The 15,422-nt window shown below is 43.8% G+C and overlaps 1 protein-coding gene across 2 annotated transcripts in view; it reads right to left on the reverse strand.

The window, feature by feature from the left end:
* The window catches only part of EXTL3 (exostosin like glycosyltransferase 3), a 123,371-nt gene extending 113,720 nt beyond the window's left edge, over positions 1-9,651 (reverse strand). Inside the window, exon 1 of one of the 2 annotated variants that reach the window (XR_012332370.1) lies at positions 9,525-9,651. The gene's annotated coding sequence lies outside the window, so the exon portion shown is untranslated. The remainder of the gene's footprint in view (positions 1-9,524) is intronic. The other variant, XR_012332369.1, reaches the window with a different exon arrangement.
* Positions 9,652-15,422: the final 5,771 nt, after the last annotated feature.

Consider the following 15,422-nt stretch of genomic DNA (forward strand, 5'->3'; position numbering starts at 1 on the left):
TGCCAAGGGATCCTCTACCCCATGAGAACAATGCAAATGACCGAGCTCAACTGAGGGTTAGAGGTTTTCCTCCTCAGGTGTCCAATTCAGCCCACTTCTCCAGGTTCTTCTAATGACTCATCCTTAGGTAACTTCCTGAAAGTGACTGTCTGGAATCCCACCACTACAGCAATCTTTTTTTTTTTTTAATCTTTTTTTTTAAAATAAATTTATTTTATTTATTTGTTGTTGGCTGCTTTGGTTCTTAGTTGTTGTGTGCGGGCTTTCTCTAGTTGTGGCGAGCGGGGGCTACTCTTCGTTGCGGTGCTCAGGCTTATTGTGGTGGCTTCTCTTGTTGCAGAGCATGGGCTCTAGGTGTGCAGGCTCAGTAGTTGTGGTGCACGGGCTTAGTTGCTCCGTGGCATGTGGGATCTTCTCGGACCACTGCTCAAACCTGTGTCCCCTGCGTTGGCAGGCGGATTCTGAACCACTGCGCCACCAGGGAAGCCCTGCTACAGCATTCTAACAAAAAATACTTCACACGTTCAGTTTTGCCTCCAGATGGTTTCCACCAAAGGTAAAACCCATTCGTCTGCATGACGTCTTCAGAGCTGACCTATAAAACGTTATCGAAGATGCTGTCCACAGCTTCAAAACTGTATTCAACAGAGCCCATGTGGTAAATCCTCCCCTGAGTTTAGTTCCAGGAAAAAAACTGTCTCCTCTAGAGCTGAATTTGTATACTTTATCTTGCCAGAGTAAGAAAATGATGTAACCCAACCTGTTTCCTTTTATACCATGGCTTCCAAGAAACTTAAAACCAAATCCCACGCCAAAATGTCTCATCTCAGATGCCTAGTAGGACCTACTTCCACTTCACTGCTATGACCATTTTTGTTTTATATTTTAAAAATAGCTAGAATAGACTGTGCGTCTCTTATACACCAAGCACCCTGCTTCTCCCGATGTGCCCTTCCTCCTCACGTCATTTCAAATCTAGTGCTTGTTTTACCAAACTACCCCAGTGCCTTATTTTTAAAGTTATGCTTTACCTCGTATCCTATACTTCATATCTCCTAGAAGCAGACAGGTCCAAATATTGTGGATTTTTTTAAAAGACTCTATTCGCGGGGCTTGCCTGGTGGCGCAGTGGTTGGGAGTCCGCCTGCCGATGCAGGGGACACAGGTTCGTGCCCCGGTCCGGGAAGATCCCACATGCCGCGGAGCGGCTGGGCCCGTGAGCCATGGCCGCTGAGTCTGCACGTCCGGAGCCTGTGCTCCGCAACGGGAGAGGCCACAACAGTGAGAGGCCCGCGTACCGCAAAAAAAAAAAAAAAGATTCTATTCACATTTATGCACATAGTTGTGAACAGCCAACCAGGCTTTATCCTTAGAGGCACAGATGGGGAAGTCATTCCATAAAAGTTGGGCTTTTTCCAGATTGCACTGTCTTCCACATCACTCTCTTTTTTTGTACCACTGCTTGTCTCCATGTATTGCTCTTTTTGTCTGCCTTTTGGGGTTTCTGCTGTGGCTATCACCCTGACCCTCCACGCAGGCGTTAAGACTCCAGGCAGTACCATACTATATAAAGAAGACCCTAAAGACTCCATACAAAAACTACTAGATCTAATAAATGAATTCAGCAAAGTAGCAGGATACGAGGTTAACATTCAGAAATCGGTTGCGTTTCTTTACACTAACAACGAAATATCAAAAAGGGAATGTAAAAAAACAATACCTTTTAAAATCACACCAAAAAAAAAAATACCTAGGAATAAACCTGACCAAGGAGGTTAAAGACATATATGCTGAGAACTATAAAACATTAATAAAGGAAATTAAAGAGGATTCAGAGAAATGGAAAGAAATACCATGTTCTTGGGTTGGAAGAATATTGGTAAAATGGCAATACTACCCAAAGCAATCTACAGATTCAATGGGACCCCTATCAAATTACCCATGACGTTTTTCACATAATTAGAATAATCCAAAAATTTATATGGAACCATAAAAGACCCAGAATTGCCAAAGCTATCCTGAGGGAAAAAAACAAAGCAGGAGGCATAACTCTCCCAGACTTCAGACAAGTGACAGTAATCAAAAGTGTGGTATTAGTACAAAAAGACACATGGATCAATGGAACAGAATAGAGAGCCCAGAAATAAACCCACACACCTACAGTCAATTAATCTTCGACAAAGAAGGCAAGAATATAAAATGGGAAAAAGACAGTCTTTTCAGCAAGTGGTGCTGGGAAAGTTTGACAGCTGCACGTAAATCACTGATGTTAGAACACACCCTCACACCATACAAAAAATAAACTAAAATGGCTTAAAGACTTAAACATAAGACATGACACCATAAAATTCTTAGAAGACGGGCTTCCCTGGTGGCGCAGTGGTTCAGAGTCCACCTGCCGATGCATGGGACACGGGTTCGTGCCCTGGTCCGGGAAGATCCCACATGCCGCGGAGCGGCTGGGCCCGTGAGCCATGGCCGCTGAGCCTGCACATCCGGAGCCTGTGCTCGGCAACGGGAGAGGCCACAACAGTGAGAGGCCCGCGTACCGCAAAAAAAAAAAAAAAAAAAAAAAATTCTTAGAAGAGAACATAGGCAAAATATTTTCTGACATAAATAGTACCAATGTTTTCTTAGGTCAGTCTCTCAAGGCAATAGAAATAAAAACAAAAATAAACAAATGGGACCTAATCAAACTTACAAGCTTTTGCACAGCAAAGGAAAACATAAAAAAAAACCAAAAAACAAAAAAGCACAAAAAGACAACCTACAGAATGGGAGAAAATATTTGCAAATAATGTGACCGACAAGGGCTTAATTTCCAAAATATACTAAGAGCTCGTACAACTCAACAACAAAAATACAAACAACCCAATCGAAAAATGGGCAGAAGACTTTAACAGACATTTCTCCAAAGACATATAGATGGCCAGTAGGCACATGAAAAGATGCTCAACATCACTAATTATTAGAGAAATGCAAATCAAAACTACCATGAGGTACCACCTCACACTGGTCAGAATGGCATCACTAAAAAGCCTAAAAATAACAAATGCTGGAGAGGATGTAGAGAAAAGGGAACCCCTACACTGCTGGTGGGAATGCAAGTTGGTGCAGCCACTATGGAAAACAGTATGGAGGTTCCTCAGAAAACTAAAAATAGAATTACCATATGATCCAGCAATCCCACTCCTGGGCATATACCTAGACAAAATTATAATTCAAAAAGATACATGGAGCTTCCCTGGTGGCACAGTGGTTAAGAATCCGCCTGCCAATGCAGGGGACATGGGTTCAATCCCTAGTCCAGAAGGATCCCCCATGCCATGGAGCAACTAAGCCCATGCATTACAACTACTGAGCCTGCGCTCTAGAGCCTGCAAGCCACAACTACTAAGACCAGGTGCCACACTATTGAAGCCTGTGCACCTAGAGCCTGTGCTCCGCAACAAGAGAAGCCACCACAATGAGAAGCCCGCGCACCGCAACCAAGAGTAGCCCCCGCTCGCCACAACTAGAGAAAGCCCGCAAGCAGTAACAAAGACCCAATGCAGCCAAATATAAATAAATAAAATAAATTTTTTTTTTTAATTAAAAAAAAGATACATGGGCTTCCCTGGTGGTGCAGTGGTTGGGAGTCCGCCTGCCGATGCGGCGGGCGCAGGTTCGTGCCCCGATCCGGGAGGATCCCACGTGCCGCGGAGCGGCTGGGCTTGTGAGCCATGGCCCCTGGGCCTGAGCGTCCGGAGCCTGTGCTCCGCAGCGGGAGAGGCCGCAATGGTGAGAGGCCCCCACACAGCAAAAAAAAAGATACATGGACCCCAAAGTTCACAGCAGTACTATTCACAATAGCCAAGACATGGAAACAACCTAAATGTCTATAGACAGATGAATGAATAAAGAAGATGTGGTACATATATACAATGGAATACTACTCAGCCATAAAAAAGAATGAAATAATGCCATTTGCAGCAACATGGATGGACCCAGAGATCATCACACTAAGTGGAGCCAGAAAGAGAAAGACAAATACCATATGATATCACTGATATGTGGAATCTAAAATATGGCACAAATGAACCTATCTATGAAACAGAAACACACTCACAGACATAGAGATCAGACTTGTGGTTGCCAGCGGGGGGGGGGGGGGCAGGAGAGGGATGGGTTGGGAGTTTGGGGTTAGTAGATGCAAACTATTACATTTAGAATGGATAAACAACAAGGTCCTACTGTATAGCGCAGGGAACTATGTCCAATCTCCTGGGATAAACCATAATGGAAAAGAATATGAAAAAAGAATGTACACATGTGTATAAACTGAGTCACTTTGCTGTACAGCAGAAATTAGCACAACATTGTAAATCAACTATACTTCAATTTAAAAAAAAAAGACTCTAGGCAGTGCCCACACTTGGTCTATGCCAGGGGTGAGGTACATGAGCTGCACTCAATATTTCTGCACCTGCAGCCCCTGGACACACCTCATGGGACTCCTATAGCGCTTAGCAGCTTCTTCATTGGAATCACAACTCTCTTAGGCATTTGGTACCTCCCACTTTACCTCATATCATCTCCCTTCAACCCTACCCGTTCCCCCTATTGATCTTTCCAGGAATCAAGGAAGGTTTATATAACTTAGGACTTTATGTCCAAGGGAAACTGGCAGAGCATCTAGAATAAAGCTGGCAGATGGCTGTAACTAGACAGAAAAGTTGGAAACTGGAGAGGATATTTGGTACAACACAGGCCCTCAAATATTTGGTAATGAATGAATGAAATGAATGAATGAATGAACAAAATCCAACTTATCACCAGTTTCCCACCTTGATTACCTAGACAAAGCCAGCAACCAAATACCAGGTTCTAAGCACCCATGTTTCTTCAGCGATTGGAATCCTGTGAATTTGCTGCAGTAAGGCTGATAACAATGGAAAACTTGGTTTCTCTTTCTGCTTAAAAAGAAAGCCAGAGCACACCTCCTTCTGCCCAAAGAGCTTCCTTGTCACTACCAGGTGTGACTGTCTGGCAGAGGCCATGTTTTTGCTCTGAATTCTCCTTCTGCCTGAACTTGCTCAGTGACCCTGGGTAAGTCACTTGCTCTTTTTTTTTGGAAAAATACACATAAAATTTACCGTTTTAGCCTTTTTAAAATGTATAGTTCAGAGTCATTAAATACATTCACACTGTTGTGCAACCATCACCGCCGTCCATCTCCAGAACTCTTTTCGTCTTTCCAAACTGAAACTCTCTACCCATTAAACAGCAACTTCCCATCCCCCTCTCCACCTGTCCTGGCAACCACCATTCTACTTCCCATCTCTGTGAATCTGACCATAAGTGGAATCATAAAGCATCTGCCCTTTTGTGACTGGCCTATTGCACTGAGCATTATGTCCTCAAAGTTCATCCATGTTGTAGCATGTCAGAATTTCCTTCCTTTTAAGGCTGAATAATACTTCATTGTATGTACAGACCACATTTTGTTTATCCATTCTTCTATCAGTGGACACCTGCGTTGTTTCCACCTTTTGGCTACTGTGAATAATGTCATGAACACAAGTGTACAAGTATCTGAGTCCCGGCGTTCACTTTTTTTGGGTGTACACCCAGAAGTGGAATTGCAGGCTCAGGCAGTAATTCTCTGTTTGCTAGTTTGAGGAACTGCCACACTGTTTTGTTCCATGGGACTTTTAAATGCAGAGACAGAATTGCTTAAAGAGCTGGCCAGTGCAGTCATACTGTCATGCTGACTCCTGAGAGATGTTTCGCGGGTGTAGATTTGCCCAGAAGGGTTGTCTTGCCTCATTCTCTAGAGAAGCAGGATCCAGCTGCTGTTTAGAATAAGTCCTGCTTTAGACACAGGACCTGGGTCTGAGCCTGACCCTGCCTCAGGATCCACTTCTGTGAAGTAGGTCAATAATACTTAATTTTCAGGGTTTTTATAAAGGTCAGGGATCATGTACACAAAGCACCAGGTAAGCACTTAGAAAATGAAGCTGTGAATATCACCCTACTGACTGCAAAGGGTGGTTATGAAAACCAAACCACGTAACGGATGAGACAGCTGGAAAGGGTCATGCTTTCTACAAATGCTAAGCCCTCCTCATTTCCTTCCTAATCTCTGCTATGGTCTCCTAGCAGTTCTTCCTGCCTCCTGGCCTCTTAAGTCTATACTCCACTCCAGCTTCAGAGTGAGCTTCCTAAAGCAGACAGGATCCTGTCCCTCCTGATAAGGCTTTCAGTGGCTCCCCTCACCCTCACCAGGCCTTCCTGTGTTCAGTCTACTTCTCAGATCTTGCCACTCTACCCCCATGATCTTCTTAATGCTTGTCCCCTCCACCTGGAGCACTCTTCCCCCAGTGTTGGCTAAAAGTGAGTCATCCTAGAATTACTAATTTCCAACATTTCCGGGCCTTTCCTGACTCCACCAGACTAGACTCGAGGCCCACGGCACCAGGAGCAATTATCTATCGCCGTCCCAAGTACACGCTTCATTACAACCATCTGTGGGTTGATTTCCCCAACGCGATCAGCTTCTTAACGTCAAGGGTTAGACGATACATCTTTGCATTTCCGGCCTTAGCACAGTGCTAGGATGTTTACTGAACAAATATATATATATATATATATGAATAACAGGGTGGTGCTTTTGTTATTGGAAAGTTGGAATAGTTCACGAGGTTAACTCCTGAGTTCATCAGGATAACTGTTTCTAAAGTCTCATATTACATGACTAGTATTAGAATAATTAGTATCATTATATAATGAAGAGTTTTTTTCAAAAACTGGCACCACAAAGGATGGGAGCCAAAAGGGAAATATTTCAAGGTACTTCCTCTATCCCTTCTCCCTCTAAAATAAGTGGGATGTTTTTAAATTGAGCTCCTCGGGTCTTCATGGTTCTTCTGAGAGATATTTTTGCTTCCTTGGCATCTGAGAAATAGCCTGACCTCTACGTGCATGGCCCTGATGACAGGACCCCTGATAAGAGATCATCCCTGAAGCTATTTTTCATGAGTGGGCTAAAGTAATGAGTCCAGTCTTGCACTTAGTAGGTGCTTGATAAGTATCTGCCCAAGAACTGAGTTCCTCATGAGTTGCTTGTTTGTGCTAAATCCTGTGAACTCCAGTCTGTGGCTGGAGGTCAATTTCTTAATTTACCTCCTTCAGAAGCAAGAACAGTGCCAGCTGTTCCAGTTTTGAAGTAATCAAGGCATTGGAAGGTCGTAAAAGCAATGGGACAATTATTTAAATTAACCTAAAGTGCATATACAGTATTTACAGTTGATGTGGGAATCATCTGATCTGCTTATTTTTAGTGAACCCATGAATTGGTATTTAAGTTTCATTGTATGGGTGTCAGTGTCTTTCCATATGAATCTCTTGAAGCTGAAGCCTTAAATGATGCTTGCAATCTACTGGGCAAGGTTATCTTTTTTTTTTTTTTGGCTGCGTTGGGTCTTCCCTGCTGTGCATGGGCTTTCCCTAGTTGTGAGCGGGGGCCACTCTTCGTTGCGGTGCATAGGCTTCTCATTGTGGTAGCCTCTCTCGTAGCCGAGCACTGGCTCTAGGCGTGCAGGCTTCAGTAGTTGTGGCACATGGGCTCAGTAGTTGTGGCACGTGGGCCTAGCTGCCCTGTGGCATGTGGGATCTCCCTGGACCAGGGCTCGAACCCATGTCCCCTGCATTGGCAGGCGGATTCCCAACCACTGTGCCACCAGGGAAGCCCTGTTCAAGGTTATCTTTTAACATGTCCTTAAACGGCTCCTTTTAAGCTTCAAACAGTGCCCTCTAGTTCTTATGCGTGCTGGTGATTATTACTGACTTTCTAGATTGTGGTTTTATCTTTGGGGTTTATTGCCACTAACTGAGGACCTTACGGTGGGAATCACTGATGAATACTAGCTAAGAAAATTTTTTATCTTGCTTTTAATCTTTTAAAGATTGTATCATTTTATGCACAAATACACAATGCTTTTAAATGAATATTAACGTTAGATGTAGAAAATACAAATATTTTCCAAATACAAAGTATTATACATAATGAGAAATTCATAATTTCATATTTGATGGAGAACAGACACTCCTGGGGGAAAGTACCCAGAGATGGGCTTAAGGATCATTAAGAGTTTCTGCTTAACAAAGATTTAGAATCCTAACAACTCCTAGACTTACCTTCTTTCCTTGGGCATAGGTGAGATGATAACTGTTTGAAAGAATTTTCTTGTTTCTGATTGTTATCTCAAATCAAGAGGCGTGTCTAGCAAAAAAAGAACCTGTGCTCACAGCATTTTACATTTTGAAGGAAAAATAAAGGCAATTTAGTCGTCCAGACTTCTCAGAGGCAGAAATGTTTTAGAACCAAGCTTCCCTGATTTCCCATCTTCTGCCTCTTGCACTATCAGCTAATTTGTTAATTAGGATCATGTTCACCTGAAGACTATATCGTTTAGATGGTCTTCCTAGTCATAATCTTTATTACTAAACAACAAATAAAACTGCTTGGATTTCACAAGTAAAAGCAATCAACTGATATTTATTGGGCGAGGGTTTTAAAGAAAAATAAACCTTTAAAACTAAAACTTATTTTACATCAGAGCTAGGGATCAGAGGACTAAAGTGCTTTTCTGAGCCTTTACAAGTGGGCAAAGGTGGATTCACTTTAGAATCGCAAGTTTCAGATGAGGATTATTTCAGATTGGCATTTTTACCAAGGGGAGCTCTGGGGTAACAGGAAGTGAGACCAAATGCATGGAGCCATGCAGTGTGACCCAGAAAACAGGCTGAGGAGGACAGACCCCAACAAGCTTAAGCTATCCCAGGTGCCCGCATATTCCAGTGCCTTCTATCTGCCTAACTTTATTTTTTGAAAAGCTCGAACTGTGGGATCCCCAAACTAGGGTCAGCTGGGTTGAGGCGCTCTGGGGTGTGGCGCTCAGGGACTGTTGGGAAGCACTGTCCTGGAGAGTAGTTCTGGGGTGTAGAACTTGAGGACACCCACTGGCTTAGATCACAGGACAGCAACCTCCTGATGGCTCTAGGGTGGCGGAGGCGGGCATGTGAGAGACGCCACTCACTGAGTACCTGAAACAGCGGGGACTCAGGACCCACACCCACCCCGAGAATTAGACCCCTATGGACATCTAACTTTTTAGGAGTTTTCACAAAGGCACACATTCTGAAGACACGCAGCCCACACCCACACAAGTTCTCACTCATTCTAACCCCACCCCGGAGTTTTTGCATCCCTACACAAGACAGGAGGGATGAACCAAGAGCTTGAAATTACCCCGGCACAGACTCCCCAAATCAGGTTTCCCAAAGCCCAGCAGAGTCGGGGGGGCGGGGGGGACAGGGATGATGGGACGGAAACAGAAGACTTTTGAAATAGATTCCTCCGAGCGAAACTGGTAGCTCCATCTCTAAATATTAGCAACGTTAAGACTTCTCCTGTTGGCACAATTAGGAAAAAAAAGACTTCACACCCCCCAAAAGGGACGGTCCGGGAGAGCACCCCCTACCTTGCTACAGCGCCAGGTGGACAGGTCTCCGAGGCCGGGGAAGACACAACCTGATCCCGAGCGGCTGGCCGCAGGAGAGGCGCAGCTGCGAGTGAAGGCTGCCGGAGCTGCGGCCCTGGCCCCGCCCCTCGGACGCCCCGCCCCCAGGACGCCCCGCCCCTCGGACGCCCGCAAACCCTCGGGGCTCGGCTGCCTTAGCCGCAGCTCGGTAACCTCCGGACCCGAGCGCCCGGTGCATTGTGGGACGCCGGAGCCCGCTGCTGAGGCTGCGCTGACCCCTGGCGGGCGCGTCCAAAAAGCAGCCCCGGGCTGGCGGGGTGAGTCTGCGGGGACCCGCCGAGGGAGAGGCGGGGCCGGGCACTTCTGGGACAGCTGCGAGCTAGCGTGGGTTACCTGTTGTTCACATCTCAAACTTTGCTTTTCAAAGTGCCTGGGCCCCCCTCTCCCAGGTAGTGACATAAGTAAAAAAAACAAGAAACTTTCAGTCTCGGAAAAGCTTTTTAAGCTAGGAAAAGTAATTTTAAAATCATAAAACTAAATGACATCAAGATTATGGGAAAACCTGAACACTTAGTTTTTAGTTCTGTTGAAACCACAGATCGGCTCAATCTGGAACAGAAACTATGAAAGTGTGTAATTCAGGACTTTCTCTTCCTCAAGGAAATAGTTCAAGTGGAGTAAAATCACACAATATTCACAGTGAAAAATTAGAGTAACAACTAAAATACGTGAAAGGCACAAAGATAAAACGTCGCTGTTTAAATAAGAATATGAACATCATCACTAAGTAGAAATATTTCTATCAAATAATGTTAAAAACAGAACCCAGGAAAGCACATGGCCAATGATTCTGTGTGAAAATATGTGTTGACAAATGTAAATAGAAACTTTGGAACAATGTAAATAGTTTTATATGTCTTAAGTTTGTCTTATTTTTATTAAATAACTTTTTAAACGTTTCTAACTTGTAGGTACTAGTTCTAATTTTGGATGGCTTTGCAATATTTCAGTTTCCCCTCATTCTACATGATAAAGAAAAAATTCTGAGGTTTTAACAAAGATAAGACATTAAAGAGTTTTGCTTATCTGCAAACCCTGATGGGGCACAAAAGAAAAGTAAATTTACTGGGGAGTGTATTAGTTTCCTTGAGCTACAAACTACCACAGACTGGGTGGTTTAAGCCACAGAAATATATTGTCTCACAGTTCTGGAGGCTCAAAGTCTGAGATCCAGGAGGTCCCATTCTGAGGTGCTGGGAACTAGGACTTCAATCTATGAATATGGGGTGACGGGACACAATTCAGCCCATAACAGGGAGCAAGAGCTTGAGATTCAAAGTATAATCTTACGAAAAGGGCACTCACCCAATGACAAAAATAATAGTAATAATGTATGTAGTCTCAAATGTATCAAAACCATGACAATTTAGAGTAAAACCAAACTGATGACAACATTCTTCTTTCTGTCCTCTAACACTTTCAGGCCTTTCCAGTGGAACCAGAGATGTTAATGGAATAAGGTAGCCTCTAGCTTCACAGGTATAGATCTGATGTGTCTGGCCTCCTGCAGGAAGGGCTTGGAGAAGGGTGTGTCCAAGTGCCCAGAAGAAGGGCAGCATCTCTTACATTTGAGCCTCCAGAACAAGGCAGAGAGGCCACGGGTGGAGAATTATAGGAAGCAGGATCCTGTCATTGGAGAGCACACACAGACACCCTCCTGTGAAGAACTCAGCTTTAGTTCAAGAAGCCGATAAGAGCCTCAGCTTGGGGAGGGTGCCCTGCGAAGGTGGAATCCAGTCTTCCTGAGCCGAGCCAGCCTCTCCCAAGTAACCTCACCACATGGGTGGGAAGAGAAGCTTTAAATCATCCCTGAGCCCTGCCTTCTGAGGTGATGGGGACCCAGAAGATCTCTTGAGAGAAGGAAGTCCTGCCTAATACTTCCAGATTCGTTTGTTTTTTTTGTTAATTCTTCTGAAAGAACCAGAAGCCCACTTAGAGGTGTACTGATAAAAATAACTGGCTCTCCAGAAAGAAAAGCTCTGATTCATGGTGTTTGCAGATTTCTGTGGTGTAAATAAAACTGAGCAGAACCCTGTGGGGCTCCTGGGTATGGAAGCCTTTCTGTGTCCCCCATTTCTTGTTTGTAGGGAATAGGCTTCATTCAGCCTCCATGACCTTCCCTGAGTTCCAAAGGGCAGGTTCAAACAGTTGCTAATCAGGGAAGGGAGGGGATGCAGAGACAAGGGAGGATCAGTCGAGAAACAATAGTGCAGCCTCGGGCAGGGTCCTGATTCTGCCTCAAGGGACACACATAACAATATCTTTGAGCTCTTCTGCAGAACTAAAACCCCCAGCAAATGGAAGATGTTTACTACTCGAAGCATTCTTCATTCCAGAGAGCAGGTCACAAAAACAAAAGCTTGAGAACAAAAAGCTCATCAGGAGACCACCTGAGGCCAGATTAAAGGACTGCAGGCCCCGCCCAATCCTTATCAGCAGCCCTGCCCCTGAACTATAGCTATAAAACTCCTCACCAGATCCTCCCGGCTTTGGACACACAGTTTTTCAGGGCAGAAGCCTGCTGTGTCCCCCTCTGCCTGGCAAAGCAATAAAGTTATTCTTTTCTACGTCACCAAAAACTCTGAGATTCGATTTGGCTGTGGCCCAGACAGGCTGAGTTTTCAGCATCATAAATACTTCCACCGTGGCTGATTTCAAGCTACCAACATAAGGTCTCTGAACACAGAGTTGGAATGCCAGCATGCCACCAAGCCCTGGTAATTGGCTTCAGGGTCTCAAAGCCAGGAGGTGGCCAGGGAGCCGTTTCTGGGGGCACCCCAGTGAGGAGTAGAGAGAAGGGCAGCTCTTGTGGGTGTGGAGCAGAGCCTCCAGCTGGGCAGCCGTGCTAGCAGGGAGCCATGGGCAGTGGGGAGGCCCAGTGAGAATCGGGGACCACACACAGCCTCCAGGGCAGCGGGGATGGGGATCGGGTGAGGAGACCAAACACAGCAGGAGGAAGTGCACTCAGAGTGAAGTAAGTCAGAAAGAGAAAAACAAATACTGTATGCTTACACATATATATGGAATCTAAAAAAGAAAAAAAAAAGGTTCTGATGAACCTAGGGGCAGGACAAGAATAAAGACGCAAACGTAGAGAATGGACTTGAGGACACGGGGAGGGGGAAGGGGAAGCTGGACGAAGTGAGAGAGTGGCACGGACATATATACACTACCAAATGTAAAATAGATAGCTAGTGGGAAGCAGCTGCATCACACAGGGAGATCAGCTCAGTGTTTTGTGATCACCTAGAGGGGTGGGATAGGGAAGGTGGGAGGGAGATGCGAGAGGGAGGGGATATGGGGATATATGTATACATATAGCTGATTCACTTTGTTATACAGTGGAAACTAACACAACATTGTAAAGCAATTATACTCCAATAAAGATGTTAAAAAAATATAAAATAGATAATTAATAAGGACCTACTGTATAGCACAGGGAACTCTACTCCATGCTCTCTAATGACCTATATGGGGAAAGCATCTTAAAAAAGGAGTTGATATATGTGTATGTATAACTGATTCACTTTGCTGTACAGCAGAAACTAACACAACATTGTAAATCAACTATACTCCAATAAAAATTAAAAAAAAAAAAAGAAGTCGCTTTATGACCCTAAACATGGGCCACTGCCAGGAAAAATGAGGAAGTAAACAGCCAGCATCTTCTTTTTGTGTCTTTCCCTTCCAGGCACCAGGTGTTGATAACTGGTATGAATCATTAAGGGTAGAATTTTAGGCATTAGTGGGAAAGAAATTTTTCGGATGTAACAACGCTGCAGGCACTCCTCAAATCACACCATCACACACACCACATACTCAGCTTGGCTGAAAGGCCGGTCCTACCTGGACAGATCCTCTCAAGACTGGGACACTCTGACAGGAAGTGGGCTTTGAAAGAACATCCTGCTTCCTGGAGTTGAGCATAACCGGGAACACTAGGCTACCTTGATGTAGTCTGAGTAAAAAGGGCTTGAGATGATAAAAGAGGACGTGGCTAAAAGAAGGAAGCAAAAAGAACCTTGGGGAATAAGCCCTGTAAATCAATATTGTTTCCCTTCCATTTCCTAAGCCTGGAGACAAAAACCACAGCAAGTTCTAAGACAGCCTATGCAGAGCCACTAGGTAGTGCGGTCACCAGGGTGCTCCTGGGAGCCTTCGTGTGTTCCTAGCTCCTGCTCTATATCCAGCTCCACACTCAGTACACAACTGCTAATGAATTCACTTAGAAAGGAAAGCTCCTAAGCATTCAAGCAATATCAGCCTTGTGCAAAAATCTTAAGGAGCACAAGATTTGCCTTTTACATCTGACTGTCTCTCTCTGTGGGGCTTCCATCTCGCTGTCTCCATTACTGACTCTTCATCTCTTACAGCTTCCCCATTTCCTTCCACATAAAATTATCTTGACCTGTTTATTGAAAGGATCTTATATACGAATTCATATTAAGGTATGAATGACTGAAAATAGTCTACTATACTGCCTTTTGCAAGAGCAGTCACATTTTTCAAAGTAATAATTTCATCAGTGATAGATAGGATATAATTTTTTTTTAATCCAAGAAATGAAGATATACCACACTAACACCAATCAAAAGAACACTAGAGGGCTTCCCTGGTGGTGCAGTGGTTGAGAGTCTGCCTGCCGATGCAGGGGACACGGGTTTGTGCCCCACTCTGGGAAGATCCCACATGCCACAGAGCGGCTGAGCCCGTGAGCCATGGCCGCAGAGCCTGCACGTCCAGAGCCTGTGCTCCGCAACGGGAGAGGCCACAACAGTGAGAGGCCCGCATACCGCAAAAAAAAAAAAAAAAAAAAAGAACACTAGAGTACCTTTATTACTTTCAGACAAAGTGGGCTTCAGAGCAAGGAAAATTACCAGGGATAAAGAAGGGCATTATCTAGTGATAAAGGGGTCAATTCTTCAAGAAGACATAATAATACCTAACATGTATGCACCTAACAACAGAGCATCAAAGTACATGAGGCAAAAACTGATAGAACTGCAAGGAGAAATAGATGAATCCACTATTATAGCTGGACACTTCAACAGCCCTCTATCAGAAATGGACAGATCCAGAAGGCAGAAAATCAGTAAGGATATAGTTGAACTCAACACCACCAATCAACTGTATATAATTGACATCTACTGTCAATTCACTTAACAACAACAGAATACCCATTCTTCTCAAGTGCACATGGAACATTCACCAAGACAGACCACATTCTGGGCCATAAACACACCTTAACAAATTTTTATCCTTTTTTTAAAATTGAAATATAGTTGATTTACAATGTTGTGTTAGTTTCAGGTACACAACAAAGTGATTCGGTTCTATACATATACACATATATACATATACATATATATTCTTTTTTAGATTCTTTTTCCATTATAGGTTATTACAAGGTATTGAGTATAGTTCCCTGTGCTATACAGTAGGTCTTGTTGGTTATCTATTTTATATACAGTAGTTTGTATATGTTCATTCCAAACTCCTAATTTATCCCTCCTCCTCTTTTCCCCTTTGGTACCATAAGTTTGTTTTCCATGTCTGTGAGTCTATTTCTGTTTTGTAAATAAGTTCATTTATATCATATTTTTAGAGTCCATATATAAGCAGTATCATATTATATTTGTCTTTCTCTGTCTGACTTACTTCACTTAGTATGATAATCTCTAGGTCCATCCATGTAGTTGCAAATGGCATTATCTTATTCTTGTTTATGGCTGAGTGATATTCCATTGTGTATATATACCACATCTTCTTTATCCATTCATCTGTTGATAGACACTTAGGTTGCTTCCATGTCACACCACAACAAATTAAAAAAAAAAA

This window comes from Tursiops truncatus, chromosome 6, assembly GCF_011762595.2.
Source record: "Tursiops truncatus isolate mTurTru1 chromosome 6, mTurTru1.mat.Y, whole genome shotgun sequence".
Classification (NCBI taxonomy): Eukaryota; Metazoa; Chordata; class Mammalia; order Artiodactyla; family Delphinidae; genus Tursiops; species Tursiops truncatus.